This window comes from Calypte anna, chromosome 7 (assembly GCF_003957555.1).
Source record: "Calypte anna isolate BGI_N300 chromosome 7, bCalAnn1_v1.p, whole genome shotgun sequence".
Taxonomy (NCBI): Eukaryota; Metazoa; Chordata; class Aves; order Apodiformes; family Trochilidae; genus Calypte; species Calypte anna.
The window spans coordinates 20666908-20681454 of record NC_044253.1 but is presented as its reverse complement, the minus strand read 5'-3'; the positions used below and the strand labels follow the sequence as shown (position 1 = coordinate 20681454).

General features: G+C 38.1%; 1 protein-coding gene across 1 annotated transcript in view; it reads right to left on the bottom strand.

The window, feature by feature from the left end:
• Positions 1 to 14547, bottom strand: part of MYO3B (myosin IIIB) — a 183681-nt gene that overhangs the window by 3681 nt on the left and 165453 nt on the right. The gene's annotated exons all lie outside the window — the stretch shown is intronic.

Genomic DNA, 14547 nt, shown 5'->3' with positions numbered 1-14547 from the left:
AATAAAGACTCAGGTCCTACAGTTTTTCATCATTTTATATACTTCTCTGGAACTTGCCAGAAGTAAAACCAGAGCATGCAAATATTTCGACATTTTTAAACAGGATGATAATATGATAGGATATTCTTTTTTTCTTTCCCTCAAATGTTGTTGTGGCCTTCAAGTTATTTTTACAAAACCCCCTCATGTATAGCCTTTGTTTCAAAAATGTCTTTTATGAATGAAGATTCTGAGATGGTAATATTTTGCTCTAGCTTTTTATCCCCACACTTAATTATGTCTGTGTATTCTATGGGTGGTCTGCAGCTAGTGTCCTGCAAAGGAAATACTCTTTCAGAGGGCCCATTTGTCATAGTGTTTAGTAGCATACTACATGAACAGTACAAAATCTGGTAACGTTTATCATGAACTACCATATCTGGAGAAAAGGGTATTAACATGTGCTCAACACCCAACAGCTAAATAGGCATTTGAAATGCTGCTAAAATATTGTGATTCAATGACAGACAAAGCCACCAATAAGAAAAAAAGTCCCTTTCACTTCAATAGCAATAGCAGCAGCACCTGTATCACTGACAGGGTATCACCTACACTGTACTGAAATTGTGCCAGGTATCTCTGGCACATCCAGGCTCCTGAGTTTGAAACAAATTTAGAAACCAGATGAAAAAGTGAGCAGATTTCTTTCGGGTTATCTTTCAGCATCATTTTCTAAGTAAAAGATCTACAACTCTATTTTGTCTGGAAGAAAACTTTTTATTTTTAATACTAAGAGCAGAAATTCTGTACGTTAGCATTTCTTTAGGGGTAAAGTCCTTATTGCAGTGCAGAAATAATACAGAGCAGGCAAAATGCCTTCTGCTGAGTGCACAATGTCCACTGATCTAGCAAGTGTAGGATAGCTGAGATTCTGGACATCCTCCTCCTTCCCTCACTGGAACCCAGAGGGGCTGATACACATGGGTGAGCAGGCTCCTGTGGATGCTTCCCTAAAGCTGCCACAAAATTGGCATTGCTTACAGTGAAGGGAATTAGAAATTGGGAAATGGGTAAATCTGTTGGGAGTATGAAGCGTTTATAAATAAACAAATGGGGTTTCTGTTTCTCATCTATTATCACTATTGGTTATCCTTTTTAATTCTCTGGAAGGTAAGAGGCCAAGCCAACAGACCAGGACCTTGCAGTGCTCAGACAGATTAAAAGGATGTGTGTTTTCAACTAATTGAGAAGTCAAAAATTCAGGGTACACGTTTTCAGAACTGGGAATTGCATAACTGGAAAGCAGTGTTTCCAGGGAAGACTTGGGAAAGACTATCATCACAGATTTAGCTGAATATGAAGTAGACAGGGTGCAAAGCAGAGGACTATCCAACAGAAATAGGAAAAGAGTTTTATTGTTCAGTTCACAATTATTTTAAAGGGGGTGTTGTAAACTGTACAATGTTTTGAGAACAAGAACAATCTGAAATCTGGAAAACCTGCCATATAGTGAGGAATGGGAAACAGATTGTTCCATTTCATTTTTTTAAAAAGAACATTAAAAGATTATTTGAAACAAGTCTAAACCCCTGTGTAGAAGGTGCAGGCATTTTCACCTGCAGAAACACAAGTCTGAACTGTCTAATGGTCAGAAGTGGAAGAAAATTTTCAAACAGAAGCATAGCACATACTGAAGGCAATCAGTTGAGAGAAAAAATAATTAACATTATGACAGAAACTCAGGTTGAGGTTGGAAACCTTTAGAAAAGGTATGTTTTGACTCAAGCTAAGTTTAAAAACTATTCAAGATACGACACAGATCACTTTTACCTTAATATGAATTCACTTCTCTAATGTTATTTTTATAACAAGTCTCAATCTGCAGAAGATTTTGTATTGGTATTTTGATTATAGGATATACTTTCACCTCTGAATTTCCATGTGTTTCTTCTTCTTTGCTTTCTTATGGCTGCAATTGAAGTACTTTTCTTCAATTAGCCATCACATTCATCATACTGACACTTTTTATGACATCTCTTAGCTTGGAGATGATTAGCACATTTCATACGCCATAGCTTATTTAGATGATTTTTCTGTTTAAAAATCCATCCTTTCCCTAGGCTGCAAAGGACCCTTTCAGAAATGCACAAACTGCCAAACAGTGAGATTTAACAAAAGACTTTAAAATGCTCTTTAGCACTGACGCAAGGACTTTTGCATCTTGAATTTGAGTCCTAACCATTAATTTCAGAAGAGTACCTGCAAAAAGGTATTTTTCTAATGAATTCCCATGAGGCAGATCACTTCATCTGATATCCAGTGAAGATCTTCATCTCAGATGTCCTGTTTGTTGTGCTTATCTTGGTATTGGAAACTGTGGATAGGCACTGGAAACACTCTTTAGAGGAACTCGGAATCATTAGATTTTGCTCTCTGAATTGATACTGGGGTCTTCATAAACTGTTCATGATTAAACCCTTGCTTCAATTTTTCCTATATGGAGAATTCTGCAGAGAAAATGATGAGGCAGCTACAACTGCATTTGGAACTTGTAAAATCCACTTATGCGAATCAGATTGTTTCAAGGTTGGTGCAGCACAGAGGGGGCCCTAAACTCTGGATGACATCTTACTTTGAGCAAGGAATGCACAGAAGGGTTCTTTGCCAGTGTGTCAGTACCACAAAGCAGGCTGCATCACAGGGACTCCATCCACTACAACACATATTGAAGAGTGAAGCTGAGCACTTTCATTTTCCCTTCTGAAGCCCTCTGCCCAAATCAGGTTTGGAAGAGGTTGGTCTTGTCTCTTTTTCTGTTCTAGGTGAACAGAAACCTATTATTGCAGGAAGGGCAGTCCTTCTCTAATCACTGAGATGGGGAGATTTGGAGTACGAGAAGGGGCAGCCTGGTAAAGGAAAGGTAATGGGGCCATTTCATATATATTATTAACAGCGTAAGCAAATAAAGTAGATAAATCAGTATGACCAAGAAAAATAGTTAATCATGTGGCTGATTTCCAATCTATAATATCAGATGAAACATGAAAGTGCAACCCTTAATTATAAGCAAATATTAACACAGACTCATGGGATCTCATCATAACATCTCAAGGTCTACATTCATGAAAATTTAAGCAATGTTTAAAATCATGTTAATTTGTTCTTTGTTTGTTTCTTTTCCTGCCAGTCTAATTTATTCCAAAAGACTTTGGTTCTCAAGCCTGGATATATTGATCATGCCTATGTAAAGCATTGTTATAGCCTGGGGAGAAGACTTTTGTGGAAAAACTTGTCTTTGTTCTCCTTTGATAATTTCTATGTATTTTGATGTTTTCAAGCTTTTCAAATTTTGAATCATTTTTCAAGGCAGCAAGTTAACTTCACTTTTTCTCTTGAAGTCTCGGGCAAATGCAGAAATGCCCTCACAGTGATAATGCACATCCTCCTCCTGGACTGGATGCTAAGTGGATAATTATGTGCAGCATGTTGATTTCAAGGAACAGCTACATTTTCTTCTGTGCCATACAAGCCTGTACAAGTAGAGGACTCAAGGGGCTAGTGATTCTTGTCCCACTCATATCAGTGTTAAATGGTAGCATTTGAATGTCACTTATGCCGTAAAAAATGCTGTAAACGAACTAGGCTTTATGATCTTAATTATTTCAGCTTTATTTTTAAAAAGAGACATTTTAAAAAGGCACATAATGCTGTTTGGCCATGAGTATTCATAGAAACATACTTTCCTCCTTTTCTTATTCCCATGATTCTCTACCATTTGCACAAATTTGCATCACACCATCGGTGAAATATGGGAGTAAACTGAAAAAGCTGCCTGAGCAGCACAGTGAATACTCAGGCACTGAGCCCCCACTGAGCTCCTGCTTCGCCTGCCTGCACAGCTAACACAGAACTATCTTGCACACCTCTGTATTAAACTGTGACTTCTCTATGAGCACACACGAAAGATACCAGGACCACATCGCAGGGTATTTGTACAAGGCCTGTTAAATACCAACAACAGGGCAGTAGAGCAGGTTTAATAGGCTTCATAGAATAAAGTACTGAAGAATAATCTGTAGCTTTATTTGGGAATTACAAAGTTACAAGGTCTACGCCATACAATCTAAATTTAATTATATTATGGTAGTTCTGCAAAAATGCTGAAGTATGATAGAAAATATGCACACAGTCTCTGAAAGATTTTAATCTCACTACAGGCAAAACCTCACCAAGAGACAACAATATAGGATCTGAGAGAAAAAGAACAAGACTAATGGGTGACTTAAGTAATGAGGTATGTCTTGAATGTCTTCTTTTCCCTTCTACAGAAAAGAGGAATGGACAAGAAAAAGACAAACAAAATATGAATCTGTCACATAACATACTGAGACACTAAGGAAGGGAAGGGAATAAACAACTAATAAAGGTGAAGCAGCAGAACTGAAGTTCTGGCATCACTGGATTTGATTAATCTGGTAACATCGGAAGCCTGGAGGCATACTGGCATATTTGATACTATTAACAATTGTAATTCTCTCCAGGATACTTCATGCTTACCTAGTGGTAGCTTCAGAGCTCTGCAAATATTCAATAAGGCCATCCATTCTGTTGATAAAATGAGATATAGTATGATGGGAACCATTCTTGCCACCAAATCCCCTCAGTCCCTTCCTCTACAGAAGAGTGTCCAGGAATATTTATAGGGGCTGGTGCTCTTCATGCTGCTAGCGACAAGCAAGCATGGAAAGAACCATAAATCAGATGCCCTCTGAGGAATTAGAAGGCCTCAGCCCTTCCTAACTCTCACAAAATATCTTGCTGGAGCTTCACACAAGTGTTGCTAAGGGAAAAGATGTTAACTACTTTAGAAAATACATAATAATGCTCAGAAAGAATGATTAATCCTTAGCAAATCCTGCAACTCTAGTGTACTTGAAGCTCTTACTTGGATTCAGTAGGTAGGAATAATATGTTAGATTTAATTATTTTCAGTGTCAAGTGCTTTGCAGTCTAAGTCTGTATCTCCAAATGTAATTACCAGATTCACTGAAAACACAGAATCTGGAGGGGTAAAGAGTCCTATACTTAAAACAAAACCAAGCTTTATGATCACCTCAGATCCCCCACACAACTGTGGTGAACTAGAATTCTGTTTATTCAGATGGAGTGTGCTCACAATGCCAAGAGCCATAGACTGCTAGGGAAATTAGTGTAGCCTCTTTGATGTCATGTGCAGCACAGAATCTGTAACACACTGCTAAAACTGCGAGCATAGCCTTTTGTTTATAATCCTAAACAGAACCATTTGAGTACACACACACTGAGGGAACTTGTAACAGAAGCAATGCATTTTCTTCCACCCAGTGATTCATTACTTACGGCTTCATTTTGGATACTGCAGTTCTATGCAAAGCCATATGCTTTGTATTACAAAGCACACTAAGCAAATCCTAAGTTTTTCAAGATGGTATGTAAAGTCTGTTTTTGCATCTGTTTGTTGCCAAAGACCCAGATGATACTGTAATTAGAACAACAAATATTTTATGTGAAATCAATCATTTAGCTGTCTCTGAACCCTAAGACAATGGCTTTTAGATACACTTTGTTGGGAAATAAGATCCATAAATAGTTAGAAACTTGGCTTTTGTTGTTTTTTTCCCTTCCAACACAGTTCTGATCCTTCAGTATTTGTCAGTTCTTTCAGTTTTTATTGTGAGTGATTTAACTGTGGAGGGAAAAAGGCACAGATCAAACAAAGCATACCAAAGAACTAAACTGTCGGTGACTCACATTGCTAAGATTCAAACCTGTCAGCAAACAGCACACTTATACAAGTACAGTCCTGAAGATGTACCTTCCTATATACATTGAACATACACTACGCCTCACATGCCCTGCATGTAGTAACATCTAATAAAAGGATCCAGGGGTGTGGCAACTAGTCAACTAACCAGTCAAAGCCCAAGAGATTTACACAGCTACAACTTTAGTTTCAGGGAAAAAATCATGCCAAACCAACCTGAATGGCAGAAACTACATCTGGACAATGAAGAAAACTTAACAGTTTATTGTTTTTCTTTCCTCTTTTAAATTCAACCCAAGGCAGTTGTGGAAGCTGCTTTCTGGTTAATTCTTGTGATCTTTTCAGAAGAGGCAGTCACTGATGAAAACCAGAACACTCCAGGTATGCTGGAATTACTATGTATCACAGCTTATTTCCTGGCTTTAGAAGACCTGCTTAATGCAGTAGCCACCAGGTGATACCAACTAGCTAGCTTACATTATCATCTGAGGTAAATGATGTTTCACTTGCTTGATGTTTCACTTGAGCAATGATGTGTAACCAACACAGGTGAATGAAGAATTTTGCAGGGGAAAAACCTACTGAGAACAATTAAATACAAAGAGATCACCTCTGGATTGGGAAATCCCTGAGCCACAAACTGTGCTAGGCTGGAGTATATTCTGGGCAAAAATCTCTGCTTGCCCAAATTTTGTGCTATACTCCAGGTTTTTGACCTGAGAGAAGGCATTAGGCTAACAGACTTGAATTGGACTGGAAATGCTCAGATATTTATTTATTTATTTATTTATGCATTTATTGTGAAGTTGTTAACATGCCAATGACCAGGAAAGTAACTCCTGAACCTGTGGTTAAGGTAACTTCTGAAAAGGTACATATCAATTTTTGCTTATAGCAGCATGGCCTTTTTGTTAGCACTGCAGCAGATCACTCTGAGTTTCTGGGAGGAAGAAGTAGAAATCCCATGCAAAGAGGAATACAAAGGAAAGAAAGGAAGGCTACAATTTTCTGGACATGCCCCATTTTCCCCTCTCTGTAAGTATCCATCTCTAGGTACTAGTCTTGAAACTAGTCATGAATTAGAAACACTTGGACACTCACACAGGCATTGTGCACACAGAGACTTGCCATGATGCAAGCTCGTCCCATCAGCATTATGTTGTGGTTGGGACTCAGCCTGTTGGTATAGATAATTTATTTAGTGAAGCTAAAAAAAAAATACTACTAAAAAGAATCTCAGTTAACTGTTCTGTTCTTCCCTCCCTTCCAAAGTAAAACCACCATCTCATGTTGGAGCTATGAGAAATTTTCAAAATTGCTCAGAAACAAAAGATATCAAAAATCCAAAAAGCATTAACAGAGCCACTCATTGTTATTTCTGTACATTAAGACAACAGCTATTCCTTCAAAGAGCAATTAGGATGAGGATTTAGTGAATTTGGCTGATTAAATCACTTTAGCAACTTTAAAGTGCTAATCCTAAATATCATGACAGTATAATAATATCAATATATTCTATAAAACACATTTGAACCTGCTAATTCACAAGCTTTTAAACTGCAGATTGTGGATCTCTAGAGCTGCATGTCACATGTTAATGTACCTCAGAAAACTCACTGGACACTTGGCACTGGTTCATCTTGTGGATTCTGGCTAAGAAAAGCGAAGCATAAGGGGGAAAAGATGAAACAAATAAAAAGTAAACACTGCGATTAACTTTTAAAAATAAAAAGTCAAAACATTCAGTGCATTAGAAAACAGTAACAAATCACAAATACCTTTCTAATACTGCTTCTCTACAGAGCCAACTACTGAAGCTGCAAAAAATGCACCACACAAAAGTGGGGAGTTAGTCTGTGCAATCAAAAGTAGGGCAGGAGGCAATCTTTAAGTTCACACTCAGTTAAGACATGGTTCATAAAGAGCTTGTGTTTCAGAGTTGCTGTCCTATTAGAGAGCCTGCATGCTTTTAAGGGTAATCCCTCACCTTCTTCCAAACTGTAATAATAGCATTTTTATCCCATACCCTCAGAGATTAAGCCACTTGATTGACTTTGAATTCTGGACACACAGGAAATTTGTATTAATTTAGCATAATGATGAGGAGCAATAAAGGCTCTGTGGAACCACAACAGCATGGTCTCTAAGGTTTTGTTCGTTACAGAAACACAATTTGCATATCTAAAGGCTTGAAACCATGGGTCCATATTGATACAACTAGTATCTCAAATTTGAGTGTAGCAGATTCAGCATTTATTTCAAAGAATAAATGGTAGAAGCCCAAGATAAAACTCTCAGTAGATTTCTTCATTAAGAAGCTTTTTTTTCGAAATTCAAGGTAGCTGGCAACAGTAACTTTTAAAGGAAGTATTAAAGAAAGCTTGATTGAAGCCTGCAAAAATGCCACTAGTTAGATAGTTGCTTCCCAGTGTTGCTATTGTGATTTAGTTTGACATTTGTAAACATCAGAAAGGTACAGAAAGGTATCTTGGCTAGAGAAAGGAAACCAATGCTGCTGACCTATAGAGTTGTTAATTGCTACCAGAACTCCTAACATTAGACCTACAATTAGTGATGGTTCACAAGCGGTCTACAAATCAAACTGAGGCCAGTAACTTCTGAGGGAATATTATGAAAGAGAAACTGAAGAAGAATGAGCAAGCTATTCAGTCAGTGACAGAACTGGAAACATAAGTAGGACTAGAAGATAACCTCTAGACTTTAAAGATGTCTGTATCCTGTGAAAGAGCACCTAGATTTTTTTTGCTCCTTCCAAAACCTTCTATTGATACCTATGCTATGAATCTCCTGGTAGAATGCCAGACACCTATGTAAATAGGGGGTCATTATTTCCAGATGTAGCTCATTAACTTTTATCCAGCAAAAGTAGATGGGAGCTCCCCACAGTATCAAGGTCTATTCAGAAAGTGTAGAAAAAGTTTCAAGAAGACCAAGGGAGGTCTGCAAAGAATTTCAGCACTGGTATCTCAAGACTAATAAAGCAATCCCAGGCTATGTTTTTTATGATACCTCGCTACACCACACCTGCAGTAAGAGTTTGGGGAGTGCAAAGCACATAGAATATGTGTGCTTTTCAGCCAGTGCTTCCTAAAAGCATTTAAAGAAAAATTTGTCAAAGACTTCAGCTCACGAGAGCACAGGAAGACAGTCGTATGTGCATATATACAAATGGAGTTGACTTTCTAATATTATAGAGACTTGCTTTATCATAATATGTTGTTTTGTTTTAAGATCACCTATCTTGACAGGGCACAGCTTGCATTCATACATTAGGTCACTGTACTGTATTCTGCTCCAAACAGTTTCTGTGCTTGAGTATCACTTATTTTAAATTGGTAAATGTTACAGAATTAGTTGGATTTTTTATTTTTCTCACAAGTACATGACCAATTCTAGTGACTGTCCTGGCATTTTACTCATCAGAGCTCAATTAACCCTTCTTTACCAAAATGACTGGAGACTTCAGGTTCAAACAGAAGCTCCAGGAGAGATGGATTTTAAACCATTGCAGCTCACCCCTGCGCAAAATCAGGCTCCTTCATTGTACCTTAGTGTAGGTACATAGAATTTCTTGTCACTCCAGACATACCAACTAAGTGATCTCAGAAATTTTGGGGGAGCTGATTTAGACATGATTTCCAGCTCTTAACTACTATACATCTTTGGTTTTTTTTTCCCCATCCCCCTTCTTACAACTCTGCACTAGGTTCTTGGCCACCAATTGAATAATAGATCCCTATAGAATAACTTGTGATACACAAACATTAAATTCTGTTTGTGATACAGCAACATTAATTCTGCTTCTCTACTTGGGTCTGTGGGTATCACAGAGCATGCAAAGTTGTGAACTAACACTTTACTAGTCACCATGTACTTACTCCTTGTGTGAATGACCTACAAAGAATCACACAGAGTTAAAGCATTAATAAACGAACGCATCACAAGTGTACCTCTTGCCACAGAATGCCACTTCTGATTTTCTGTTTTGGGTAGCCAAGAAGGATGGCCATATCAGCATAACTCTCCTCTATAACGTGTCCTGCTTCTCAGTAGGACTAATTAGCTTAGGCACGGCACTGCACTCATCCAGCTCCACTGCCTCCAGGGTCTGATCCACATCGAGCTTCGGCAGCTCTGCAAAGCACTGGCATGCACTGAGTTGCTACATCATAAATTTGTACTATGGCTTACTTTATACTGACTTTCCCATGGAGACTAAACCTAAAAATAATTTTCACTGCTGTGAACAGATTCATCAAGGTCTCCTATTGAAGTAATGCCATAATAATAATAACGACAATATCCTCTCCCCAGCAGAAAGGTTGATATCCTGAAAATGCTAACGTTGATACACACCTTCACCACTAGCATTAGTTCATCTGAAGTCAGCCCCAACACTGAGCATATGAATACAGGAGGAGAAAGGGAAGATAACAGAAAAGCACATTGATACTAATATAGTTTAGAGAAATATGATTTTAAAATGGAAATGTATAATGGAACTTTAACCTCCTCCCTTTAGAAAGGACTGTCTTAATTATTCCAATTACTAAGAAATCCCATGGAATAAAAGGCTATGGGCAGAGACAAATATGTATTTATCTTCATTTGCAGAAGAGACAATTAAATTTTACAAGTCCAGCACTCACTCTATCTACACAATACTGGAATTAACTCATGAAGTAGTTTCCATTCAGAGATAATGGATACATAATCTTTTGCAAACTCACAGTAACATACAGGAGTACTTAAGCTAATTTTTAATGAAAAATTCTTATGTTAAGTTCTTTAATAAAATAAGTAAAAAAATAATAACTTTTGCTTTCATGCAAAGTATCAGTTCCACATGTAACTGCTCAGCATTGTCTAAATTAAATGAATATGAGACTGGTGGATGGACTGAGGCAAACTGAAGATAATCAGCAAAATTTATGTTTTCAAATAATGTACAAAACACATAAATCACTTCAAAGAGGTCTATAAAATTGTCTTTTTGGGAAAAAAAAAGCAAAAAGCGAAGAAATATGACTTATGAACTGTAAGTTACAGTTCATTGTTTGCTTTCACAAGGCAGAGTGGCAAGAAGCTATCTCCCTCTCGTCACGCATTTCATTTTTGATTAGGTGATTTTGCATTATTTGTAACTTCAAAAAGCAGTCACAAAAATATGAGGTGCTAAAGACATTTTTTTTCTTCTCTGAAGATGCAATTTTCTAGACACCGCAATCTACATGAAGTCAATGCATTATGCCATTGCATAATGACAGATCATGTTAGGCCTTGTAAGATGGGACCAATTTAACTTAAAATATATGGTATTACTTAATGATTTTTTTCTTTATTACTGCCAATTAATAACATGTATTTGTTCACAACAAATTAATTTTCTTTCATCATTATGTTGACATAATTTTGTTTAGAATGATCATGGTACAAGAAGTTCTATTTACGTAGAACGATAAATCCCTCTATTTCAAAAATACACAGCACTCTGCTTACCTTTTTTTTTTTTTTTTTTTTTTTCCCATTCTGTGTGTGTCTCTGCTATTAGGACTTGATCTGGAAAGTTTATGCAGAGATACAAAACACCTTAGGTAGCTGTTTTGGCATATGAAACCTTAGCTTTGTATGTTTTGTGTATTTAGTATTTTGAGAAAGATCTCTAGTTACTCTGTTTCCAAATAAACCCTTTCAGGTTAAGACAGGAGCAGGCAGGCCATACAGCTGCTGTGTGCTCTGTGACAAGAAGGTGCCTGCACCACCTGCGACTGCCAGCAAAGGGCTGATGTCCTCATCACACCCGTTCTTCTCTCTTTCCCCCATGGCTGTAGACAGCCAGGAGTCAATAACAGTTGGAACACACTGAGAATTTGCAACATTGGCTTTGTGAGGGATGAGTCACCCCAGTCATCTCTGCTGAAGTGTTAAATTCAGATGTCTAATGATGACATCCCAAACATCATCATTACTTATTTCACTGGACCTCAACGCACACAGTGGAAGAAACAGTCAATCATATTATGAAGAGCTACATGATTTATTGCACCTTTTACACAAGAAACAACAGTAGCTTGTGCCACTATTCAAGAAAGACTTGAGTCCTCAAACAGTGTCCTCAAATGCTGTGGGCCTGTGGACCTGGGCCCACAGAAAGGAGGCTGAGCCCATCAGAATTTATTCTTGTAATAAAACACCACAATAGGAGAGGGTTCCAGGGGACCAAGGAGCCAAGAGAGCATAGCTTGCTCAATTTTGGATGATGAAAACAGTCAGACATAAATGTTTCATGTCCTGTCTTGTACTACATCACTGAAAAGGAGGCAAAGCTCGTACTTCATGCAGAACCAAAGGAACAAAACCAGTAATCCTCCCTGCAAAAGCACTTTTCTTATCCTTCTAAAGAACTTACGGCAAACCTGTTGATAAGAAGTGCTCTGCTGCTACCAAGTGCAAAGGAGATGGCATCCAGCCATATTTCTAGCATCTAGTAAAACCCAGAACTATGGCAATTTAACTTGCTATCCATCAGTAAACATGTTTATTGTCCATCTTGCTGGGAAACAAAACCAGCCAATGAAACCACAAGAAGTGCCTATGTTTGGTCTCTTCTAGATTACTGGTATCTGAACATGAGAAACTATTAAAGTAGTGCACAAAGTCAATAAAATGATCTCGCTAAATTTGCCAATGTGCATATAACAGGTTTTATCTTTAAACACAGCCTTGTATTTATTTGTATAAGCTCCAAATGGCAGTAAGTGGGGGAAAATGCTTAAGGAGTTCTAAAAGATGTTCCTTGTTCTTGGCCATTATCATGTTAAGCCAATATAGAAAAGAAGAATCCCAACAAAAGCCATAAAGCACAGCCACTACCCCACTCTCTTCAGATAATGCCACAACCAGACAACCATAACTGCACCTGAGTTAGTCAGGCTTCTTTTTTATTCAGTTATTTCTCCACTAATACTGGAATTTTAGGGCAACAGAAACTTTTTCTGCAAATTCAGGTCATATTAGCTAACAGTTTCAGCTGAAATAACATGAAAAAACTTCAGAGATGTTGAAACAATTCATTCTGGCATCTCTAAAACAAAACATTCTGATTTTGTCACAAGGGGACTTCTTTCCCAAAACAGAGGAGGTAGTGCTGCCACCCCTGATATCCAAAAATTCAGTGATTAGGCCATGTTCTTCAATTGTGAAAGGTGTAGCTTCAAACATCTGCTTTTACTGGTATGGTTCAGGGACTTGAACCCAAACATGATGCTTCTCATGAGAGTAACCTAACTGCTGGGCTAGAAAATATTCTTAGGTAGGTTTCTCTTAGCCTCATTTATTGAAAGTGTCCCACTTTGCATAAAGTAGTTAAATATTCATTGAAACAGAGATTGTAAGCCAGGTGCTGGCCCCTTTTTGTCTGACTGCTGAAATTACCAGGAACTCAAGTCATTCACATGCTCCCTGTTTCTGTGGCCTACTTACTATTTAATGTACATTCCACTGATGGGAGAAAGGGGAGAAGGAGAAAATGGTTTCTTCTCTTAACTTCTGTATCTGCCTTGGGCACAGCCCAGGCCAGTGCAAACATGGGTCGGGGAAATTTTGAGCCTTACCTTTGGAAGGGCAGTAGCATGGAAGGAAAGAAATTATCACTATCCAACATGTGGAGTAGTTAAAAATGAAGTTGCTTAATGACAAGAAATAATATTATTTAAAGGAGAAAGAAGTGAGACAGCTACATCTATTTGTATCTAGTGTTCATCCCTATTGGCACAATTAATAAAAGCTATGCATAAATCACACAAAGTTCATTAAATCCACTGGCTCAGGCTGCTGACTAATTGGTAAATAGACACTTGATAAAAATGTAAAATGTATGCCAACTCCACATTTTAAAACTGGTTTCTAGTTAAAATGTCTCTGCTTCCCAGTTGCTTTTCCAACAGAACTTGATTTTCATGGTCACTGGTCTTAGGGAAACAATAATGCCCAGAACAGTGCCAAAAGATCTTAGACCCTACAATAGGAAAACAAAAAGAAGCTGTACTGAGTTCACGGAGACTAAGGAGTTAGCTATCATGTGTCTAGGGTGACTTTGTAAGGTAACTGTGAATCTAAGGTCTGCTGATGGCAGCTGAACACATTTCTAAAGACTTCAACTCCATTATGAATGCAGCTTTTGGCACCTGCCTCTGCAGTTCTGCCTCAGCTAGTCCCATGTGAAGGTATCATCACTAAGTGAAACTTTGCTTGAATCAAACCTAGCAAATCCTGAAATTAGAAGTCCAGGAACTATGCAGGCCTGTGCAGACAGTCTGATACTGTTAGGATTATACACAAAAAATAACCAGAAAAAAATCTGAAAAGTGTTAAAGTGGCTGAGGTTGGAGCCATCTACCTCAATGCTTCTCTAAAGGTCACAGAGCACCAGTTTCTGCTCCTTTGGACAGGGCACAGCCTCTGTACTTCCCAGCTCAGCACACACCCCCTTTTAGAGGCCATCTCCCAGATGGCCAGAGACTTTTCTAGATAGGGAGCTCAGCAAAATACTTTAATACTTCCAATGCCTTTAAACAAATCCATGGAAAGCCTCATCTGAGGGGTCTCTTTTTGCCACCATCACTGATGGCTCCAATTGTTAAGGGCCTTCCTGACATCAAACAATCCCAGATGCAGAGGGGTCTTGGGAGCCAACCCAGCGCTTTGTCTGGGCCTGACCTCAAGTTTTTTCTATTTACATTTTT